Raw genomic sequence first — 22933 nt, 5'->3', positions numbered from 1 at the left:
TCAAGTTAATATTCTGCAATAGCTCTGCTTAGAAATAATTGAAGATTCCCATTATGTTCTTAAATCACTTCTTTCTTAATCCTTCTCTCTCCTATGAAAAGAATGTCATCAGTTACACTTGAAGACCAGGAATCTACATTAGAAAATCACATAATCATACAGACCCAGCAGTATTCACCCAAGGGGAGTGGCTGGATAGTTTGACTAGCAGTGTATGCCAGACCCCTGTCCTGACATCCTTGGTTTCTCTGAACTATTTGACCACTATTAGCCATTAACTAACCCTGTGCTAGTTTCAGCAGATGTAACAACGCTGCTTCTTTTCAGTCTTGGTGTTTTCTCCTTCAGTGGCTGAAACAGGACTAACAGAAACTCTCCAGATATCTTAGCTGCAGAGAGGGAGGGTCGAGTTACAGAGACATGCTCATGACCGGGAAGCATGTCTTTACATTGTGCCAGAGCAACGGGCCCAGCTGACAATGTCTCCTCACCTGTTCTGCAGCTCTTATACAGCCTTCATGACCCTGCTGTAGTGTATGGTTCCTATCTGTCAATTATTATAAAACCTGTGATAAACTCTGTGTTTCCTGCTGACACTTTGTTTTCCCACTAGTTTTGTAGTGCCTTTATTGAATACATCTCTAAGGGTCCTGAGTGCACACTTCCCCCGTCTGGGGGTCTGGCAGTGGGGCTTGGGGCCAGGACAAAGTCAGCGCAGCCCCTTCCTGCTGGTATCCCAGAGATGCCCCCAGGCAGCACCACCGGGACACCCTGGCCAGCCATCCCAGCAGTGTGTCTGACCCCAGAGCTCCTCACCAGGACTGATACTGACCCACATCCGTTGGCTGATGTCCCAGTGCAGCCTCAGCCTGTCCCCCACAGAGGTGCCCAGTGCCCAAGGCTGGAGCTGCCCCAGTGCCCCCCAGCTGCCCTGCTCCTGGCTGAGGTGGTGGGATAGGCCTGGGCTGCCAAGCCCTGCCCTGTCACATCCCCAACCCCCACAAGGAGCCCCCAGCCCCCACAAGGAGCCCCCAGCATGCCAGCCCCAGGGATCCACGTGTCCTTGTGGAGCAAGGACAATATCCACTCAAATATGGCTTTTTATCTATATTAGCTCATCTATATATCTATATCCAGTCAAATACAGCTGCTGATCTATACTGCAGGGGTGGCTTTTGCATGGAATCCACAACACGGCTGATTGTATGATTGAGTTCTCGTTCTTCTGCACATTAATTCTCTGGATACAAATTTCACAACTGATGGAAGTTTCAGGTTCAATGGAAGCATATGCGTCTTCAGCCACTGCAAAAACTGTGAATGGCAGTAAGATGTATTTACTGTCATCTTTGCATCTTAATTCTCCATGGCCATCTCCAAATACAAGTCAACTGCTGCCCATGCCATATGCTGCTGTAAATCCAACACTGCTGGTGATCAGAGTCCCACCACACTGCTCTGCTCTGCTCTGCAAATACTGCTTTACTGTTCTTCTTGCTGCTGGCTTCACAAGACTGAGTTATGTCTGAGAGGTTGATGCACTCTGTGCAAGTTAATGACATGAGGAACCCTTAAAACTAAAGGCTCTTAAAACTGAACTGTAGAACTGTTAAAGATTAGTGCAAGATTTACTTATTTGGTAGATCTTATCTTAGTGCCTGAATTTCACTGTCAATACAGCGCTATAACCTCTTCCATTTTCTGTACTCATGTAGGTAAATGCAGTTCCTTGGTGATCTTTGTATGAGCTGTATTTCAAGCCTGGGGTTCTGGAAAGTAAAAGATGCAACAGTATTGCACTGTAGGCTCTTATCTTCCTTGTCCCTGCATTGAAATAAGGCCCTGACAAGCACAGGCAAATGCAGCACCTCAGCTCTTCCTCTGTAAAATGACCAATACACCCAGCACATGCCCCATGTCATGTGCTTACATCCCTGAGCTCTTCATCACATGCCACCTTCTGTATCCCATCCTACACCAACATGGAGTTTAACACATTGAGTCTCCAAGAAAATGAGAAATGGTTTATAGGACTACTTAAAGAAATGTTGTAAATGGGTACACTTGCAGCATGCCAGCTGTCTGACTTTCCCATGCCTTCTCTAAACCCCTCCTCCTCTTAAGATGTACTCCTCTGTGAATTTGTCATGAATGGCTATGTCTAGGAGAAAATGATGCTGTTTACAGAACAACAAAAAAAATCCTCTCCCATTGCAGGCTGTAGAAAAGCAAATAGTGGGTATATAAATGGTCAAGGCACTTCAAAAGACAACAAAAAATCTCTCCCCTTCAGAAAAATATAAAAACTGTAGCTAGACGCATGATAGAAGAACTCTTTGGAATACAAATACTTCCAAGACCTTTAATAGTCTTTCTTCTCATGTTACCTTCTGTTATAAACTTCTTCTCTGTTCCAGATTATCTGCATTTAGAAAGCAAGGAATAGATAGTCATGTAACGAAATTAAGTCATATCACCTCTTTAGTTGCTTGAAAACAGTCTCATCTATGAAAATGTTTTTGTAGTCTATAAATTTATTTTTACAATTTGCAAAGATGGTAAGATGCATACATCTTTCTGAGAACAATACAGTTCAGTGACTCTTCAGCAGCTGCTATTAGGCATCTGCTGTACAAATGACACTTGCATAAAACAGTCAGTCCAGCCAGCCAGAATTCGTATGTCCTTTGGATAAAGTCTTTGATGAATAGACCCTCTTATCCTTCATTTCCAATCTATTATTACATTCTCTGTGATCATCCAGACACAAAGAATTAAGACAATAACTCAGTAAGTGAATACCAGAGCCTTATCTTCCCCAATGGAATAATAGTCATTAAGTTTCTGCCAAAAGACCATTGCTTCAGACATAATGATGAGCAATTACCATACAGGCTTAGAAGGTGTTTATACATGGTATATTAAGTTAAAAAATTCCCTTTTCTTGGGAGTTGTCTTGTGGTAGCACCAAACCTATCAATTAAATTACCTAATGAAACACATTTCAATATAAACCAATCTTCATTCCCAGTGTAACCATCTCTTCAGTAATAATATACCAAGAATATGTGTATGACCATCTTCCTGTAGACAAACAATGAAAGAAAAAAATGGGTCAAGGTAGTTAATATTTCTATGTTGCTGAAATAATGAGAAACTTTAGGAACTAACTTTTTGAGACAAAGAGGGGGATATGAAACAAGCAGGAATAACAATTTCCTAGTCAAACAAGCTTACTTTTATCCCATCCGACTTTGGACACTGTAGGCAGCCCAGAATAACACTCTGCTAGCCTAACACTGAAATGCTGTCTCTGTCTCTCTATTGTGTCATGGTTTAACCCTAGCTGGCAACTAAACCCCACAGAGCTGCTCATTCACTCCCTGCCAATGGGATAGGGGAGAGAATCAGAAGAATAAAAGTGAGAAAACTCGTGGGTTGATATAAAGACAGTTTAATAGGCAAAGCAAAAGCTGCATGCACAAGCAAAGCAAAACAAGGAATTCATTCACCACTTCCCATCAGCAGGCAGGTGTTCAGCCATCTCCAGGAAAGCAGGGCTCCATTGTGTGTAACGGTTACTTGGGAAGACAAACGTCATCACTGCGAATGTTTCCCCCCCTTCCTTCTTCTTCCCCCAGCTTTTATGTTTCTGAGCCTGACGTCATATGGTACGGACTATCCCTTTGGTCAGTTGGGGTCAGCTGTCCCAGCTGTGTCCCCTCCCAACTTCTTGTGCACCCCCACAACAAAAACATAGCCCCATACTAGTTACCATGAAGAAAATTAACTCTATCCCAGCCAAAACCAGGACAACTGACTATATAAGGAGGGAGAGTTCACAGTGGTCTCATTAAGTATCACAGTTAGGAGCTAGGAGATGAATGATCACAATTTGGGCATTGTCGTTATGTGCATGCAGAGTGAGAGGATGAATGTAGGCACAAGAACCTGCCAAGCTGCTGAGATCTCTGACCAGTAAACTTTTGACAATGTGCATGGCACGCCTGCTGTTGTTGGACTGCCCTGATTCCATCACCCATCCCCATCCTTTCTTTGTTCCATATCCAACCATTTCAGACTAGCCATGAAACTGCTGTTCTTGCTGCATAACTTCATGCTGTTTTCCCTTTCAGAAAGCGATCTGGCAAAAGGAGAGACCACACTGAGCAATGACCATCTCTTGTCTGTATCATTTGAACACATGAAGGAAATGTGGTGGTTTATGGGCTGCAGAAACTGTAGCCGCAGCCTTCCAAATTTCATATCCTCTTTCCATGAGTTCTGTGCATATTTTCCTCTCCATAAACATAGCTTTCACTATCTTGTCTTTTCAAAAGCCACAAATTCTCTTTATTTCACTCACCAAAATCTCAGACTAAGTAATTGTTTTACCACAGAGGAAGTTTAAGTATGGAACTAGCATAGGCAACACCCAAATTCTGAATGCATCCTGAAACACAAAGTTATCTGAATCTGAGATATCCATCTAGCCACAACATCCTTCTCCTAAATATCTCAGCTGAAGTTCTGCATCCGGTCTACAGAACTGCAAGGCTCTTCCGTTCCTCCCTAAATTGTAGGCAAACTCAGATCTAGATCTAAACTTTACACACAAGCATGTCTCTATTTAAGAGAACAGGGATGTTATTAATTGGCCCTGTAGTGCCCATTTTTGAGTACAGTTGTTCTTTTACTTCCAAATATAAGGAAAACAGATTGCTACAGTTTGCAGTTACACGAGGTAGTGTATGATAAGAATGCATGTTGTAATAGGATATCCAAAATTCATTTACCTAAAAAATACCTGGTATTTTAATCTTTCATCCTATGAAAATACGATATTATTCTACAGGGACAGTCAGACTTCAGGAACTCTCTCCCATGCATACTAAGGATTTTTTTCTAAATAAAAGTGGTGACCAGAAGATTGATCAATTACTCTGTCGATCTATCTTCTGATACATCTTCTGCCCTGAATATACATCTTCTGGTCAGATTCCCAAACTGATCTAAATAGTCTCGCAAAGCTGCATCCCATCACCTTTGAAATCTTCTAGGGAATTGTACCACATGATGGCCACTGTAAAAGTGATTCCATACCCAGGTTTAAGGATTGACACACCCCTAAGAGTCAAATGCCTTGATACTTCTCAGTTACCCTGAAATAATACAACCAAGATTAAGACAGAAGCAAAACTAAAAAGCTTGGTTTCAGCACAGTATTGCAATGGAGCCCCTCTGAAAAGTGTTTGCTTTCTCTACTTTGTTTGAAAAAATGCCTTCAGGAAAATATACACTCTAAATGTATTAATCATTATTTATTTAGCAGGCGGGTATTTATTAGTAGTAATTAACTACTATTAAAAATACTAATGTAATTCTTTTTAGACGTAAATTTGTAAAGCCTTATGAGTCTACATTTTTAAGTCTCTGTAGGAAGTAGAGCTTCTTTACAAATAGCTAGAAAGTGAAAATTTTACTTACTTTAACTCCTTTTGCCTCCGATTTTACACTTTTGTCTATCTAAGTAATTTAAACATTTTCTGGCTTCTAAATATTACCTTTACTCTTCATCCCTTTTCTTGCACTGTACAGGCCTCATTAACATGCACCTAATCTAGCAATGTACTAACAGTCAGGTTCTCTCATCAACACATATTGCTCTTGACAGTGCTTAGCTATAAATAGTCAAGCTCAGCTTTTAATCATCTGATGTGGAGTTATGAATGACTTTCCATTCTTAATGCACAGTTTCAATCATTTTTGCCTTTTAAAAATGGCTGAAATTTCTTCTGTTCTTTCTTGACTCAGAAGCCAGCTTTATTTAAAAATTGGTAACTTATTACTGGTTCAATTGATTTTAAAAACAAAAAGGCATTGTCCAAACCTAGTAAGTTTTGTAGATGTAAAACATACATTGTGGAAATGTGAGGTAAAGAACTTGCTGAATAATACAGGACTTCCTCATATGAAGAAACAAGATTCAGTAATACTAAAGTTCATATTAAATGTTTTAGAAGAACATGCTGACACACACAATATATTGCTTATCTGATGGTGTGTGTCTTACAGGTTAAAGAAATGTTCCAGGAACTTTCAGGTGTGTAGAATTACACAAACAGGCCTTAAGAATGCCAAGCTATTATGCTTAAATATACTAGTAAGTGAATCATAGAAAATTCTTCATCTGTGGTAGACAAATATATATATATACTATTCACAGATGTATAGCTCTTACTTATAGTATTGTTGGTTGTGGGGTTTTTTGAAAACCTGAAATAACCTGTCTGAAATAATTCTGAAAAGCTGAAGACCAGTAAGTTCATTAAAGAATTATCTAATAAGTTTGTTTAAATCCTTCTGCTTAACCAGAAGCATGTAGGATCAGGATTTTGCCTGTGTCAGACTGGGCAAAAATTTGACATCTTCAGCTGAATTTTGTCAGAAGTGTAAAATATTATTGGTATTTAGCACTGAAGTCCTTTTGAAAAGCTTAGTCTTCGTGCCATTTAGAAAATAATGGTTCTAAAAATATCTTTAGCATTTCCCTTTTTACTTTTCTTAAACTATGTCAGAAAAGATTGTGGCCCCTCATCCATTTAAATAGAAGACCCTACACAATTTCTTCCAGTATGAGTAGTTAACCTACAGAAAAACTTGACTTTTTCCTGTCTTCTTTTCATAGTTTCTAAAGTGCTATAATTAAAAGTATATCAGTGTATCAACCCAACAATGTTCATACAGCAGAGTCAAAAAATACTCTCTCTCTCTGGTTCCAGGCAATAGTCCCTGAACTTTCAGTTATTATTAAGTAAAAGAGTGGCAGGAGCATTCATTCATTTGGGAAACCTACCATGTTCGGTGATGAGGACTTACACAGCAGAGATAGGGGACTGGGATACAGTGATGATGCAACTTCAATCATTTTCTTCCTCTCAGTCAGTCTTGCTACACTGAGAATGGGCAACTGCAGAGTTACCCAACTCTAGGCAAAAGGGTTAGTTTCATCTTTTGCAAAACCCACAAAATGTGGGTTCTGCTTACATGAATAAAGAGGGGAAATGATCTAACTGCTTCCTCCATTTCCTGCTCCTCTTTATCCTTTCTTTCCTCTCTTTTCTATATTCATTATTAGTAACAAATGGACAAAACCAGGCATTAACTGCACATCTGGTTCAGCTCTGGCAAGAACTCTCAGGATGCAAGTGGCAACAGCTGCCAAGTGCCTTAATTTCAAAATGGAAATTCTCCTATTATAACTTTCTGTAAGAGACTGATCGATTTTTGCTGCCAAGTGAAACAGGCCAGTCCCATAGTTAAGACATTGTTGTAACTCCTCTTCTTTACAACCACATACTAGCAAAATGTTATCCATTAATTCAGTGAAGAGAGTGTGAGGGAGGGGAAATGAATGATGTTTTCTCCAGCCATTTTGACCCAGATTGCTAGAATTTAATTTTATGAGCCGATTTTGAGTAAACTGAATTGGATTTAAGAGATATAATTATTTTTTTCTCCTATTTTTAATGTAACAATTACATAAAATAGTAACCTCAAATTTCTGCTACCAAACTAATTTTGAATCAGTTAATTTTACTGGACTATAAAGTAGAGCATTTCAGAATGCCACCAGAGGGAGCCAATGCAATTGCAAACTTCAAAATCTAGTTCTTTTGCAAAAAAACCTTACAGAAAGATCATTATCCTGCAAAATAGCAGACAGCAAAGAAATAAAGATTATTGATCTGAAGTACATTGTTTGTGCCTTTTGAAGTAAAAATCTCCACATTCCAATCACACATAATGAGGAACACTAATGTAAATGAAAAAAAACTTGCTTATATTTTTTCCCAGGAATAGATGCATTATTTTGCATTGCACTGCACTTTAATAACCCCTTATTTTGTTTATTGTCACCTTGACAATGTCTTCCTTCACATTTTGCCCCACACCAATTCCTCAGCCTTTTTCTCATCTCTTTAAGCTGACATCTCCAAACCAGTGATTGCAGATCACCATCTCCCATCCTTAACAGCTGTGAGAATGCTGTAAAATGTCCTGTGTTCTCTGAATCTGGGTCTACCTAGGAATGCATTTGATATTTTTCCTCTTGCTTCTTTTTCTTTAATTTTACTAGAATTAAGAGTAATTTGGTGATTGTCAGGCAATGTATTGCAGATACACAGTAGTGTCAAGCCCTTACTTCAAGCAGCTGTGCTCTAAGCACATCATTCTCAACAGTCTCATTTGTGGTTTTGGCTGTTCAACTGACTTTAAATATTCATCTCTTGTTTCAAATTTAAAGTGCACTGCGATTCATTTCTGCATCTTTTTTTAAGTGTCAGGCTTTTACAATTGAGCAAGATGGTTAACCATCCATCACATCTTGAGTAATCTCTGGTGAATGTGCACATTTGCTTTTCTCTATCATGAATAACATTGGAAATGGCAATTAATTTCTGTAAGGGCTTTTTAATGTTTTATTTCATACCATCTTCCTTCTTCCATCTGCTAAATTTAAAAACCTATCCACTTCCCTTCTATTGCTCATCTACCCACTGAAAATTGTGTCAGAAGCAGAAGCAGCCAATCCCAGGATCTTCTCCTGGCATGGTTGAACAGGACCAGCAGTTTCCTCCATCCTTCAAGTCACTCTTGCACTCCCATGACTTGGACAAGACATGGGGCATCCTGGTTTTTCATAAGAAGAAAGAGTAAAACAAAAAAAAGGGGAGGGGGGGATGGAAGGATAGTGAAAAGGAAGACAGAAAGACTGCAGAAGTGAAAAGCCAGGAGTAATAGCACAACACATGGCAAGGATAAAAAGCAACTGCTGAAATGAGAATTAAGCCTTACTGTTTTTTCTTAGTCATGAGGACCACTTGGGGTTTCTCAAGGTTTCCCTGCGCACATGGATTACTGCAATCATTGGAGTACATTCCTGAGTAAGGAAAAGAATGTGGTTTCCATGCTATGTGGCCCTTTTATCATAAGGAAAGGAGACATGAGGAAACTATTGCCCCATCAACCCATAGTTTTGTCCAGAAAGGGAGCTATTCTTCTGTTCCCCATGCACAACACAATGAAGTAGTAAATGGTGGAGACTGGAAGACCGGGAATGCACAGTGAAGCCAGCACTACAACAAATTGCTAGAGTGCTGGTAGCTTTGATCTAGTGCTTGGTTGTTAAAATAAATTAGTTGTCAACTTGGTCTTTTGCTGAGACTATTCTTAGCACTTTTGGTTTTTTAACATTTATTATCATTTTTTTTCAAAACATTCATCAAGCTCTGAAGATCTCTAACTGAACTATTAGAGAAAGATTGCTAACAGACATTATATTGTTCATATAAGCTCCATTAACTCCAATGCCATTTAGAAGATTCCAAACTGTCATTTGTTATGCTTTCTACTTAATACCAAATACTTTCACAGACAAAATGTACCTTGATGATGCACTATGATGTTTGAATATCTGTTCACAATGCTGCTTTCTCTCTCAGCTACAGTGTTTTCTTAAGTCTAGATTTTGTGAGTTATCAATACATTTTTCAGTGATGCATATCTATCTGTCATGCTGAAACTTCTCAAAACCTTCACAAAAGCAGCAAACATACATAATTTTCCCTCTATACTTCCATGACACACTCTGATAGCGTTTTAAAGGTAAGGTCAGTTTCCCTTGTGTTAACTACTAGACAAAAACTAAACTGACTTCTATTCATTCTTGGCTCAGCACACTGATATTTATCTTTTTTTTACCCACTGATTTTTCAGTATTACAGTAGTACAATCTGTCAAACTTAGAGAACAGCAAGCACTGTTCAAGGTCTGGGGCATTAGTGAGTTCTGCTGTGGGAACATACAATTTTTTTCCAAGTATTCTGCAGGATATTTTGTATATTTCTAATTTCATACCTTAAGCAAGCACAGAGGTTTTTGTTTTAAGAGCACCTCCTCCCTGTGCTCATCTCTGGTTTTGATGTCCGGTTTCCCCATTGTAATTACTTGGCCTGCACTTGTCCATGGTCTAGATTGAGTGAGCATGAGAATGCATAAAAGATCAGCTTTCTAAGATAAAGATAAAATCATCGCATATTGCCTCAGTTATAGCTTTGTAAACTCAATACCTTTAAATATCTCCCCATGCTCTTTACAATATAATTAATTTCTTTGTGCGATGTCTTTATCTCATGACATCTTTGTTTTGGACATCTAACTTCAGACTATGGTGCTTTTTCCTGTATTACTTTCTGTGGGTTTTGCTATCCCATGTTTTTCCTGTCTCTACACTTCATTTTGCTTTGTTAGGTTCATGATTACTTTTTTTTTCTGAATGACAGTTTTTTACTCCTAGAACTGATATGATGTGAGAGTCAGACCTGATAGTTGCTTTATGGATGTATATGACAGGATTTGATTTTTTTTCATGTTTGTCTCCAGAATTTTCCTTTTTAGGCACTGCATGATTGGTCTATTTTGAAGCAAATTATTGACAATTTCAAGATTCTAAGAAATGCCATACATCTGACCAAGTCAGACCAATGGTGAAATTGTTTGGGTCCACTGCAGTCTTTCATCATGGGTAGAAAGTTTTTACTATTCTTGTAGTCATATGGTATGCATATTCTAGTATCCAGAACTGCATTACACAGGAATACTTACATTAGTACACAATCTATTCAGGTTTTGGAGTGTCCTGATATATGTCTAAAGGCCTTGCTGCATAAACACTCTTCTGAGATTACTCTGAAACAATAAATCTCATACACCAAAAGAGGTGTATTCAGTATACAAACTTGATCAATCTTCTGCCTTTTAATTACTGAGTCCTATCCTCTGATTTCTCAGTAGGACATCTCTCAGTTTTTGCTGTTCTGAAGTTGAAATTATTCATTAAAACCAGCCAGCCTCCACTTTTTCTGGTTTGAATTTTCCAGTTTTTTATGGTATTTCTCCAGTACTTTTGCTTGGCAATCCCTTTTGAGGGGAAAAGTGATCAGAATACAGATTCCCTGTGAGAAGGAGTTTATTCTTATTGGGAGTATCCATCGGATTTAAACTGTGCTATAGGAATAGAAATGGCTAGATTCCACTATCCAACTTTCTTTCAGAGAAAATGCAGTTCTGCATGGGCACTTCTAGTCCATTTTATTTCACAGTTCTTAGGACTGAAATTTTCAAGCCCTGAGATTCCTCCAACAAGTTTTTAAAAGGCTCCATTTATTAGACAGTTCACATGATGTAACAGAGAGGAAGCTGCCCAGCTGTGTGGCTGCATTTAATACTGTATAAACTATACTAGGCATGCTAATAGGAGAAAGCCCCTTAAGTCCCTCTTCCCACTAACAATGTCACAGTCCCTTTTACCTTTAATTTCTTCAGCTCTTCAGCTGTTGGTTTTACACAGCATGTGTGATCACTCATTCCCTTAAGTGATGTAAATTCTAATAACTTCTAGAACTTCATTTTAGCTTGATCAAAATACATTAGTACAGAGAGAGATCATTAAGTCATACAGATTGCACAACAAATCCATTACACTGGACATTGTGTATGTCCAAAAACTATACAGAAAGAAGTCCTATAATTTAATATGCCATTTGATAACTCATCCATTCTTACTGAAAAGCTCATTAAATCCTGTGCTGTGAATTTCACAGGGTGAGGGTACAGACAAAAATTAAATGGAAAATAGAAAACAAAGAGAAGATGGAGTGTGAATGTGTGTGAATGGGCAGCAATAAGAGAGTATAAAATAGCTATGAAGAGTAATCAGAATCAAATGCATTCAATTTGCAGCAGCTCTTCTGGACCGGGGCATCCTAAAGACCACACCGGTGAAGGACTTCGCTTCTCATCTAGGGTTTGTGTTTTTACATCAATTTAGAAGAATTAATTTCTGCAGCTACAGAAGGCTCTTTTTTTCCCCTCACTGAATATAAAATTAGAGTAATTGGGCTGAAATTACTTGTTCTATTTCACAGTCTGGCAAGGCGATGAGGGCCTGACTTACTGCTCACAAAACTTACCTGTCAGCAACTGTGGGTTCTGAGGACTGTCCTCATTTCTTTCAGGCCACCTGGATCATTGTGGCAACTACAGCTAGGAGGGAACTGCTGATGCAAGGAGCTGCCCTAACAACATTTCATGCTACACTTAGCACATTCAACCTGCTGACACTTTCCTGATCACTCCATAAACTGCAGAAGAGGCAAAACCACTTCTGTAGCTTTTTAAATTTTCCTTGGTTTGGAGCCCTAACATTTTTCTAATGGGGTTATAGACCTCTGTACAACAACTCTAAACCCAATGACAATTGGTTTGCTGTTCCTAGCTTCCTTCAGGGACTCTAGTTTTAAAAACCCAGAAGATAACTCTTCTGTATCAGGGCAGCTCTCCAGAAGGCTATAGTGCTTTGGAGGTGACACCAAGGAGGTGTTACTTAGCACTTACCTTGACTAATCTGAAGCAGATATATATTTTAAGTATGAATATATTTTAAGCTAACCAAAAGCTACCTCAAGAAAATGGAAAGTAATCACAATATCAAATAGCTTCCTATTTGTATAAAATATGGTCATCAGTACAGTTATTTATGTAAAAAAAGAAAGCTTAACATATTTAATAGAAGGCACCATTTTCAGAGTATGGTTCAATAAGCAGTTTTTACTGAGAGATGCCCTGGTGTAAGAGGCTTGATCTAGTTCAAGAGACTGTTACAGGACCAAATTTTAAGCGGCTACTTCAATTAGATACAGTACCTTGACTTTGTACCAGTGTGAAGTGCTAAGGCTTGGACAACAGGCCCAAGCCAGAGTTGACCTACAGATGAATCCTGTATATTTTATAACTGATAACCATTATGCTAACAGGTGTTATACTAAATTATAAATACCACCTACTCTGATGTAAAAGGTGGAAGTGTTGAAGCCTGAGCAACAGGCCCTGCACCGAAACTGTTAACTCAGTATGTAATCCCTAATGAAATATGCATGGAGGATGCAGCTACCTTGAATGTATCTTTCCGTTCCTTGTATGTGAATAGAACAACAGAGTCACGGAAGCAGGTGTCTGTCTCCGAGACCTGATGTGATGAATGTATCTTCCCCTTCCTTTGTATATGAATAGGGTAACAGAGTCATGGAGGCAGGTGCCTGTCCTCGAGGCCTTGTGCATAACCCGATCAGATAAGCAGAGAAATTCCCTTAGTTTCTTCCTTGAGCCCTGGCCAGGCTCTGGGGGGAACCTAATGTGAAATTTAAACCAGATATTTCTGCTTGAAACAAAGGTGCCAGCTATTCTGGCTTGCTGATTTTTAGCATATAAGACTGGTCCCACTCACAGCAACTTTGGAAGCCTCACCTACGGGTGGACGCACCGCGTAGGATTTCCCACTTGCCGGGACAGGCTCTCCAAATCCTCGCTGTAACCGGGGCTCCCCAGCGACTGTGGATCTGGATGATGGTAAAGTATGCAAGTGGTGATATATCTTCCTTAATCACTATTCTCTCTCTCAGGTAGTAATGATTTTATGATTTAATGATGACGTATTTTCCTATTTGTTTAAGTGCACTATTCTGTCTTTTCTTACTGTATGATTTCTGTATTATTCTGTTACATTATTTTGTTATTTCTAATAAAATACGCCTGCTCTTTTCACTCTGGTGTCTGAGTTTAATTGATATCCCTGATCAGCAAAACACAGTGTTACCCATGAGCATGTTGCTGGTATCCTGCATCGCACTGTGTCAGATCCACTGCTTATGGACCCTGGGATGCTCGCGCAGCAACACTGTGAGGAGATTTTGTGCAGCCCAGCCTTCTGCCTGGGGGACCAGACAGTGCCTCCAAGGCAGCAATGCTGCACTTCACAGTTTGCATCTCAGATCTGCAAAAGGAAACCACGGTCTCAGCATCACACCTGGACAACCGTAACGCTAGAAGCAGGAGTAGTTCTACATGGCAAGAGAAGTACAAGCCGCTGCCATAGCACAGATCCATCCCAGATCACACTGTCAAGGATGGCATCAGCTGTGCCAAACCTCAACGTGCCGACAATAATATATGTTCCTTGTCAAGTCAAATAAGGTGACGCAGGTGGATGACATGAAATTGAGGGGAGCAACTGATAGACTCAAGGGCAGGGCTGTCATTCAGCGGGACTCTGAAAGGCTGGAGAAATAGGCCGACATGAATGTTTTCTAATTTTAACTTTTCTAAAGTCCTACACCTTGGATATAATAAACCCATACAACAGCCAGGAGCTGACTGGATAAACAGCAGCTTTGCAGAAAAGGTCCTGGGGGTCCCAGTGAACAACAAGGATGGGCTTGAGTGAGCAACTGTTCTCGTAGCAATGAAAGCTAATCATATACTGGGCTGCATTGGTAACAGCATAGCCGTTACCAATCAAGGGAAGTGATTACTGCCCCCACCCTCACCCGGCACTTGTGAGACTGCCTATGGAGTACCTATGGAGTACCCTGCACAGTCTGGAGCACTGCGGTACAAGAAAGACATTGGCAAACTAGAATGAGTCCAATGGAGGGCCACCAAAAGAACAGGGAGCTGGAGCATGTGACAAACAAGGAGACACTGAGAGAGCTTGGTTTGTTCAGCCTGAAGAAGAGAAGGCTACAGGATGATCTAATTGTTGTCTTCAGCTACCCAGTAAGAGGGAATAGAGAAGATAGAGCCAGACTCTTCTTGGAGGTGCACAGCAAAATGGCAAAAGGCAACCAATCAAGTTACAACATGGCAAATTCCAAGTAGATATAAGGGGAGAAAAAATTCTTCCCAGTGAGGGCGGACAACCTGTTGTGGCAAAGAGGTTGTGGAATCTCCCGTCCATGATGATATTCAGAACTCAGCTGGACAAGCTGCAAGATGAGCTTCAGCTAAGGAAGCTGAAGGGGAAGTAGCTAGCTTCCAGTTACGATGATGCGCTAGATCCCAGCCCTACTCCTGCTTATGGTCAAAAAGGGCCTCTTGCAGATGGCCGTTGCTCCAGGGAGCAGGCCTCTAGTGGCTGCTGAACACAAAGCTGGTGCAATGATGAGGAAAGCATGGAACAAGATTGTTAGGACTGGACACATGGAATAGCTGTATGCAAATCCTGAGGAGAAGGCAGATGTTTCACAGACTCTGGAACACCGATACTAGTTCCTAGTACCTGTTCTGCTTTGTGCTTACATGTCTCCATGACAAACCAACAGGGAATGCATTTCTCTGTAACTGCGAGTCATTGCAGTCTTTGAATAGTTCATCCACTTCAAAACAGCACTTTTGCTGTGCTGACTCATACTTCAATGTCTCTTCTTGCTCTCCTTCTAAGACAGCTTTGGAGAAGCCACCTTCTTGGTGGCAGTACACAAGGATGTCTTTAAAAGTCTGGCTTCAGACATGCATATAGGCTTCACTGAGAAAAAAAAGGTGCTCATTGTTTTCACCATAGCAGGACAGTTGGTTAACCCTCCTTCAGGGTTGTTTAAGAGTCACCATCACAAGGTCAGGTCATAGTAGGTATTTTTAGTAGATATGCTTTCTCTCCCTGCCAAATGGGGAGTGGGAGGAGGTTGTGCAAGAGCATGAGCCAGTGTATTGACTGGCACTTTTGGTTCAGGGTTGCCCTGGTTGGAAGATGTGGAGAACGTACAAGATGACTGACGCAGCCAGAAGTAGCTGTCCCAAAATGGGAGTGGGTGTGCAGAAGTAGTGCAGTGAGCTGAGGCATGACCAAGTACTCTCATTTCTAAACTAGCTGCTTTCTGATAAAAACACCCTTAGCAATGTACTGAGCTATTGAAAATGGTGCTTCAAGAGGCCTGCCACACCACAGGCTTTCCTCATATCTCCAGCAGGTCCAGAACTTCCAGCCAGATCTGCTTTTGCCATCACGGACAAAGTGAAGAACACAACAAAATGTCTACACTTGTTGTGAGCCTGGCTCCGGTATTCTGAAAGTGCTTAGCAATGCCAAAAATTTGGAAGAGATGTTATGGAGATAGCAGAAGTCCTGTTCCAAGAGAAGACGGCCCAATGAGAGGTCTGTGCAGGAACCTGAGGCAAAACCAGCTCTGAGGTAAAGAGCAGCAGCTAAACAAGGCCTGAGTGCAGCAAGCACCACCACTTACACAAGTGGTAACATCTAGGCTGCTTGACCACAGGGATCAAGGAACAGAAGGAACTGAGAAGCGGCTGCCAAAAAGGTCCAAACGAGCCAAGTGTGAGTGGTCCCACAAAATGCAAACAGGCAATGTTAGATCCACCAGAAAGTCTCCCAGGTTAAAGTTAACCATCAATATCTTTTGAATAAAATTTGAACCTGCGCAGCCAGTTTAGACCAGCCTAGCAACACTGGTTTTGATCCTGCTCTGGGAGGTTTAAAGCCTATCATCAGTTCACAGCCCTACCAGTTCATCTCATTACACTACCTCTAAACTAATGAAATTATTATGAGGCTTTAGATTTTTCACTGGTCAGGACAAAATTTGAATCTGTTGCATCTACTGAGAAACACATTTATATTCAAATGCTTAAACAAGTAGGCCAATTTTTAGAAATGCTTTGTTTACAGGTCACTTATATTTAGATGTCTGTGTAGAGATTGCTGTTTGCTCTTTAGCAATGCTTGTCTGAAAAAGCTAAGGTAGAGTCCTTTCATCCAAGGAAATACTAGAGGTAGCTGAGACCATCAGAAGAGGACACTGGTTGTTCCAATCGCTTGTTTATTATATGGCCTTAATTCTTCATCTAACAAGGTATCAAATTAAATATAGTTCCCTGTCTAACGTCACTGTGATACAAACTTACAACCATGTCACTGCTGACCAAGCCAGCATCAAGCCATATGCCCAGTATGTGTCCTTCTGCCTTTTACTCTCAAATCTCAAAGTAATTGGTTTCCATTTCTCTCGTTCCCTTTTTAGGTAGGTAAGAAGCAGGTGCTCGAGGCCCTTCACCCCAAGGACTGCTGACTCCACGGCTTCTCAGGTTCCCGTAAAAAGAAACTGCGTGAGCGAATGCAGAAATACAAACGCAAAGACACCCGAGCTGCTGCTCTGCCCCTCGCCGCCTCCCGTCGGGCAGTCTCCTCGCCCCGCAGTTCTCCCGGCTGCGGCGGGCAGAGCCGCGGAGCGCCGCGCTGCTGGGCGGGGGGGTGCGGACCCGGGATGCGGGTGGAGGGCACGGCACCTCTCCCTCCCCACAGCGACACGCCAGGGCCGGAGGCGCCCAGAGACGCCCGAGCCATGGTGGACGCCTCCGCGCCGCCACCGCCCCGCGCGGGGGGACACCAGCAGCGACCGGCACCGCCCCTTCCCTTCGCCGGGCCGCAGCGCGCAGTGCGCGCCGTTACGCTTCCGCACATCGTGCACTCGGCTGCCCCGCGCGCGCCCGCCCAGCCGCAGCCTTCCCGAGGCCAGGGGAGGGGCGGAACGAGCGCGTGGGGGCCTGCGGCGCTCCCCGAGGGCCTCCGGGCAGCGCAGGGCCGGCCCCGGCCGGCGGACAGCGGCCTCTCCCCGCGCAGCGGCTGCGCAGCGGCTGCGGCGCCCGGCGGCTCCTCGTTAGTATAGTGGTGAGTATCCCCGCCTGTCACGCGGGAGACCGGGGTTCGATTCCCCGACGGGGAGAAGTGCGCCCGCGCGTGTGGTTTTTTTGTTCCTCGGCGTGCGGCCCGGCCGTTGGCCCCCGGGCGGCAATAAAAATCCTCGGCGACGGGCGCCCCGCCCTTCCGCCCGGACGGGGGAGGAAAAAATTTGCAGCGGCCTCCCCGTCGGGGAATCGAACCCCGGTCTCCCGCGTGACAGGCGGGGATACTCACCACTATACTAACGAGGAACTGCCTTGAGAAAACTCTTCGCGCGACTGCCTTTAGGTACAAATGCACACGCCACCTCCCTGCCGGCGGGTAATGGAGGGCTTTTGACGGACGGCGGGAGGGGGGGGGGCGGGACCTGCGGGCAGCGGGAACTGTGACCCACAAGGCTGCGTACGGCGGCGATGCCGCGAGAGGCGAGCCCGGCACCCCGGGGGGCGGGAGGCCCTCGCCACTGGGGCCCGTAGTGGGTGGGTGGGGAGAGCTGACGTACTTGCGCGGGAAGGCGGGAAACGAAGCAGCGGCGGAGAGGGGCCGGCGCGGGGACGCGGTTGCCAGAGCAGGCGAGAAGGGCCCTCGCCCGCGCAGTCTGGCCCCGGCCCAGGGGGGCGTCCCGGGGCGGCGCGTCCGACTGCCCGTGCTGGGCGAGTTCTAACGCTCGCGGTGCGGGTGCCCAGCAGGACCTCGTGGCGCAACGGTAGCGCGTCTGACTCCAGATCAGAAGGCTGCGTGTTCGAATCACGTCGGGGTCACTTGCGTTTTGTGTTTTCTCCTTTATATTTCCGTTCTCGGTCTTCACCGGCTTTGTCTCGGAGGAAAGGGAGGGACATTAATTTCTTTTGTGTGTTTTTTTTTGTTGTTTTCCCTAAAGCTAAGGGTCTCCTCTTTTTGCTTGAGCCCGAGAGGGAAAGCAGAAGTATAGAAGGAGAGCCGTCTGAACAGCGGCACCGACGAGGCAGCCCGCGGAGAGAAACTCGAGAAAGAAGTGTGTAGAAAGCATCTGGCTTTCAAATTTCGGCAGCAGCGGTTTGGGGGAAGTGCCAGGGTGCCACAAGGGGAAAGGAAACGAGGACGCTGCTGTCCTTCCCTGCCGTTGGCACCACCACTGCCTGCAGCACACGCCACGGTGCACGGAGAGGCATTTTTTCCCGTTTGTTTTAATTGTTAATTAAATTTTAATTTAATTTTTTAAAAAACTTAATTTGTTTTTAAGGCATGTTTCCCCCGTTCCACTTGGATCACATCTTGCAATTGTGCACCAGTAGCTGCATCACAATGGGAGTGATGGTGCAGTGTTGCTGCAGTATCAATGTAACCATAAAGATCCATAAAGATCCCGTTGGATAAAACAGACGTGTGCTTGTTTATGGTGTTTGTGTATCCAGGACTTTCTAATGTCACACTTAAACACAAAAGGCAAGAACGTGTCAAAGATCTACTTCAAGTTTTACAAAGACTACCCACTGTGTGGAAATGATGAGAAAAAGTCAGAAAGAGGTATAATTTCAAGTGGGACAGAGGCCCAAAAAATGTCAGGGAGACCCTGTTTTCAGCACAGAAGCTCAAATGAAAAGGAGTGGAAGTCAGGGCAGGGGAAGCAAGTGGTCGGGATGAGCCAAGGGCTGAGACAGATGCTGGGTTAGGAACCCTGAAGGCAAACAAAACCCTGGTGGGGAGGGAGAGGTGAGTGGAGTGCCAAGGGAGGTGCTTCAGAAGGTGATGGGTTTAGGCTGTGGAACAGAAAACTTTTCTCGGAGTAGCCATTTTCACATGCTGAGGTGCCAGAGGCAGAAAGGCACACAAAGTACTTAATTTTGATCTAGATATGAGATAACGAGTCCTAGAAGTAATACTTTCATGATTTGAATGGACTGGAAAGTTTGACACTTAATGAAATTTAATTAGGAGGGAAACAGAATTGTTTGTCAAAGGCCTGAATTTGAGGGACAGAGAGAAACATGCCAGAAATACAATTCATAAGTTTGTAAGAACTGATTATTAGTGTTGTAAACCATGGCAGAAAATCAAGAGAATACAGAAATCTTAGAAACCAGACTCAGCAGAGTCATCAAATTATGTGGGTTTTTTAAAGATAAATACTTTTGGGTTTACGGGCTAATATTTGTTCCATATACCCTTAAAACCTTTCAAATCGAGAAATTCTGTGTGCGTCTTAAGTGCTCTGTTCCAGTGCTTTGCTATCCTTACTGTTAGGAAGCGACTATTTGTAGTTTAACCCTGATGTCTCTTTTGCAGTAACTTAAATCCAGCCCTCGTGCTATTGCACTGGAGAACAGTTTATTCCCTTCCTTTTTATAGGTACTGCTTACATATTTGAAATGTGTTATGCCTCTCCATAGCTGTTTCAGAGCAACAGACCATGTTTGCTGGGCTTCTGATTATTTGTATCACTTGCCTCTTGGGTCTTTCCAAACGAGTTGCATTTTTACGTGCCCAGAACTGGTGACAGTATTTCAGCTGACTCAGGTTTTACCAGGTCTGAATAGAAGAGGAGGACTGCCTCACACGCTATGCTCACTGGACTTTCATTTATGTGGTTAGTTCTTTTTTTTTTTTTTTTTTTTTTTTGGCGCATAATCTGTTACATAGATGCATTTTTTATTGGATGCGTAATCTGTTAGATGTTTCCCTGGTCCCACAAAATATCTTACGTCTCTGCCTTACCAGCCCTCAGAGAGATGGATGTCAGATGTGGCAGCAATCTGCTTGCATTCCTGTACCGCTGCCAAAGCAGGTGCGCTGCTCTAAGCATTCCAGATTGTTGCCACACAATACCCCTGGCTTGCAGTAAGGGGGTCAGCTAATGACAGTAGAGAATATCTATTAATAGGAGTTGAAGTTTTCAGGGTGTGGTTTCATGCTAATATACCGAACGTAATAACGTGGGTGCAGGTTGTCACAAAACAGTCAGTCTCGCTCTGCCCTGTCCATCCCTGCCTGTGTGTTTCCCCCACTCCACTTGGATCGTATCTTGCAATTGTGCAGAGCAGCTGCTGGCTCAGCATGCAGATCTGGTGACACAACGACTAGATCCGACACAAGAAAAGTGTCAGGAGCACATGGCCTGGGACAGGATAGAGAGCAGGATCATCCCTTTCAACAACAACCACAACTACCAATGGTTCAGCTAAATTTTTTGTCAGTTGTTCTTTGGAGGGAGAGTCTACTGTCCCTAAATCAAAATAATCTAGTGCTGCTTCAAAACTAAGTGAAAGAATTAAATGTGCCTTAGCTATGTGCAAACTCTCCCTCTCAATTTCCTATCAGTAAAATGGGGATAAGAGAATAGTCTGTCATCCCACAGCTGTTTTGTCAAGTTGACTCTATTAATTCTGAGGCACTCAAGTACACTGGTGCGTATTTGTCTCTCACCAGCATTTCTACAGTGTGTGTGCTTCTGTGCTTTTGTCCCTTTCTAACTTTTAAATGCTTTGTTTTGTAACCTGACTGATCTTTTAACACAGATGTTTTTACTTACAAAATTGTTACTAGCTAAATATAGACAGTAACTTAAAATCCACATAAGGTTCAAAAATCTTGGAGCTGAAGTAATAGCTTACATATGGTAAATATAGCTGCTGCACTATCTCTGTCTGCGTATGATAAAAATAGATATCCAAATAATTCTTGTTTGGAAATGATTCCGTGTGGGAAACTGCCCTGTAAACTGTCCTTTTCATTTCTGTCAGTGTACCTAAGCAGGAGCAGATACTTCTGTTTTCAATCCTTGTTGGTACAGGCCTTTGTCTATCACAGTGTCAGCAATAAGAAGTATTAACAGTTACACTGCTCAGTTGTACACATTTCTTTCCCTGCCCAGGAACAGTCGTGCAGACCACCCACAGCGCTGGGCACCCCTGTATTCACAGCAAAGGCAACCACCTGTCTGTCACCACGCTGGGTGACAGACACAGCAGCATATTCATCCCAGCAGGTGCCAAGGTGAGCGCAGTCGCCTGGCCTCTCTCCCTGCTAAAACTACGTCCACTGGCAAATTCAGCAGAAGATGTAAGAGAACTGCTCTAGCAGCAATATACTCCATTATAGTAAGGCACGCTTTTTTCTTACCACTTTGCCATTTCAACTTGGATTATGCTTAAAAAGAGATGTTTCTGATAAGAAAGCCAGAGTTATTAAAAAGCCACCTAATTTTTCTAAATTATCAAGAACATGGAGAAGAAATGAGTGATTCTAGAAAGTATAGCTACACTGTGCCATAATGATTAGGCAACTGCTTATTTTATTTATAGTAATGCTTTCTGGTTTCTATTGCTTTTCTCAGAGGGAGTATTATTTTCATTGTGAAACTGGCTGTGCACCAAAACTGAATTAATACTTCATATAGTTTTTTTTACATTTCCTTTAGCTAAGAAGATTTCCATATCAGCTCAGGCTAAGGCAAGGACATGTCTGTAACACTTACTTAAACGCCTTTGCCATGCATGGATTTATAGCCTTCACAGTGTTATTATGTATTATGAGGCAAATGTTACATGTGAATGCAAATTATACATCTATACTTCATTATGGATTAAATGTTATCCAACCCTCCACTGAATTTAGGATACTTTTTTGAACATGTAGCTATAGAAAATTCATTTTTTTCGGTGTAGCACAACCTAAACTACCTGCCTTATTTTTATGGGTGGCATTAGAGGTTAGGAATCATAAACCTGGTGAAACTCAAAGCTAGAAATCTGAGATAGGCAGCATTCAGTGTTTTCCTGTCAAAGACGACTGTATGAAAATCTCTTTCTCACGCTCAGGAAAGCTAACAAATTCCAGACATTTGGGAAGGTCCTACAAAGGAAGGATTTTTGGCTTCTACTTTCAGCATATTTCACATTTTTAGGCAAGCTTACAGCAGTTTTTTCAGCACTGAAAATGGCCATAATCTCACACCATTTGCACTTTTTTCCTAAACTTTCCTTTTGTCACCATTTATACTGACAAGAGGTAAAATGTGTCTACCTGTTTCTCAGGTAGAGGCAGGTATTCTGTCTTTGAAAACCAGAACTTGCTGTTAGGGATGAACATTTAAGTACTGGAATGCTTCACAGAAGGCATGGCAAAACACCAGTTTTGTACTCCAACCTTTAAGACACAAATCATCTAACAGGCATATGGATCACCTCATATTTTGTTGTTCTTTTTTTTTTTTCTTCTAGAAACATTAGAAAGATCTTTTGAGCTCATTGATAATGTACTCATTCCCTTATCCCCTTTGACTGCTGCCTTATGCTACAAAATGCAAGCTTTCTTTCCTTTAAACAAACAATTAAGGTGCAGATCCTCAGCTGTATTAAGGTC

General features: G+C 42.3%; 1 long non-coding RNA gene and 3 other non-coding genes across 4 annotated transcripts; 3 read left to right on the top strand and 1 right to left on the bottom strand.

The window, feature by feature from the left end:
- The first annotated feature begins 17564 nt into the window (after positions 1-17564).
- On the top strand, positions 17565-17636 carry TRNAD-GUC (transfer RNA aspartic acid (anticodon GUC)). Its single transcript has one exon. It is a non-coding gene; the product is annotated as a tRNA-Asp (tRNA).
- A 37-nt stretch (positions 17637-17673) lies between these two features.
- Positions 17674-18955, top strand: LOC141924478 (uncharacterized). The gene is made up of 2 exons (XR_012623555.1): positions 17674-17881; positions 18474-18955. It is a non-coding gene; the product is annotated as an uncharacterized LOC141924478 (long non-coding RNA).
- TRNAD-GUC (transfer RNA aspartic acid (anticodon GUC)) lies at positions 17773-17844 on the bottom strand. The gene has a single exon. It is a non-coding gene; the product is annotated as a tRNA-Asp (tRNA).
- On the top strand, positions 18283-18354 carry TRNAW-CCA (transfer RNA tryptophan (anticodon CCA)). Its single transcript has one exon. It is a non-coding gene; the product is annotated as a tRNA-Trp (tRNA).
- Positions 18956-22933: the final 3978 nt, after the last annotated feature.

This window comes from Strix aluco, chromosome 5, assembly GCF_031877795.1.
Source record: "Strix aluco isolate bStrAlu1 chromosome 5, bStrAlu1.hap1, whole genome shotgun sequence".
Lineage (NCBI taxonomy): Eukaryota > Metazoa > Chordata > Aves > Strigiformes > Strigidae > Strix > Strix aluco.
The sequence above is the reverse complement of the archived record's forward strand: the minus strand, read 5'-3'. Positions and strand labels throughout refer to the sequence as shown.